Consider the following 2,018-nt stretch of genomic DNA (forward strand, 5'->3'; position numbering starts at 1 on the left):
GAGAGAGAGAGAGAGAGAGAGAGAGAGAGAGAGAGAGAGAGAGCGAGAGAGAGAGAGAGAGAGCTGGCACGAGGACACAGAACCACAATGCTATTTAAGACTGACTACAAAAATATGCATATAACACCAGCGCTATTGTGGGATTCACATGACTATTAATAACTGCAGAACCACAGCCAGGTCCGTTCGGATGGGCTCATGGTCATCCTGCCCCTGGGCTGGGTGAGACGGGACCAGAGGATGGAGTCGCAGTACCCAGTTGGCAGGTGTTCATGGGATGGAAAGACGGAGGTCTTCAGAGACACGAGGAGGTCGACACAGGGCGCACGTCCCTTGGAAAATATTGAGAAACTATGATAGATGACCCAAAGTCCCTTTTCAGGAAGAAAAGCTGGAACGTTTCTCAAGAGACAGATCCAAAGCTATGGTGAAACGTCTTTAGAGGAGTATTGTTGAGTCACGAGAGAAATATGTCCCAGTATCCCAAGTGATTTTTGTTGAGAAGCACTTAAAGTGATCCAAATAAATCAAAAATATTAAGAAATTCTTCCTTTCCTTCAAGATAATAACCGTCCCTTAGACTATCTGCAGAGCTATTTTGATTAGCAGTTCATAAGACTTTAGTCATGTACATTACATAATCTTGCACTGCATAAAACCCCCCATGGCTATCATGATGATAATTCTGTATTATTAATATAATGGACAGCTCTAGCTCCTCTACATGCAACCGGCTATTGAAAGCAGGTCTACACAGCCTTATGTACAGTACTCTGTAGTGAAACACGCGGTTCCTTTATGTAACAAGCACGTTTGAACTGATTCTTCCTGTTGTGTTGGTCAATGTCATGTGGGTAGGGACACGTCTACCCTGTCCATGTTTCAAAAGATGACAGATGATTAGAAATGCTTTTCATGGCACATTTAACGGTAGACATGTGTGCTTATGGGTGTGTGTTAGTGGGGGTGTCTTTGTGATTTATTTGTTTTTGTGTGTGTGTGTGTGTGTGGTAGTGTGTGTGTGTGTGTGTGTGTGTGTATATTTGTGGGTGTGTTTGTGTGTGTATGAGCATGTGTATCTTTGTGTGCGCACGTGCGTGTGTGTGTGTGTGTGTGTGTGTGTGTGTGTGTGTGTGTGTGTGTGTGTGTGTGTGTGTGTGTGTGTGTATCTTTGTGGGTGTGTGAGAACCCATGTGTGTGTGTGTGTATGTGTGCAGTGTTAAATATATGTGTGAAGTGTACATTTGCACGCTCGCCACCGCCGCCCACTCTTTGCTTTTATGTTTCACGCCTCGTCTTGTCTAGCGTTCTCTGCTCGAAATGATCACTAAATAGACCACACTCGCTAGGCAAGCAAAAGTTGGATCCCCACGGCTACTTGTGAGCCATGACGGGGCTCTGGATTTGCCCGAAGAAATGTGTTATTATGGCAACATAACAACTCTGAACATGTAAAAACCAATAACGTGATACATTTTGAACTGGTTTAACCGCAACACACACCAAACAACTGCTACCGAACAGAAACAAATTCCACTAAAAAAGGCAAGAAAACATCAAACTGTTTGCAATGTGACACAAAGGAACACCAGATGGTTTCCCCCTCATCCCAAAAATAAAATAAAACATCAACAGCTGAGAAATGTATCCAGAAACAGCTGGTATTCACGGGCGACGCCGTCAGCCTGTCCAGCCTGGGAGGGATGAGTGTTTTGGAAGAAAGCATATTAGCAGAGAAGGAGAGCACGAGGTCAGCACTCACACGTGAAAGGTTCCCTTCTGGGATTTCTCTTACTTCAGACGTTGTTTTAAAAAATGAATATTTCTTAAAATATGGTTAACAGTTCAACACACAATAGGAGTCAATCTAATGCGCGAGGCCAAGGTAGATAACCTCCCCCAGTCTATTCCATTCCATTCTACGCCGTCCTTTTTGACTTTCTATCCAAACATCTTAAAAATGTGACAGATGGAAGCTTTTAATCGGTGATCAGTCAAGGGTTAAGGTGTTTAGCCCT

Source organism: Micromesistius poutassou (assembly GCF_964030765.1).
Source record: "Micromesistius poutassou genome assembly, chromosome: 2".
NCBI lineage: Eukaryota > Metazoa > Chordata > Actinopteri > Gadiformes > Gadidae > Micromesistius > Micromesistius poutassou.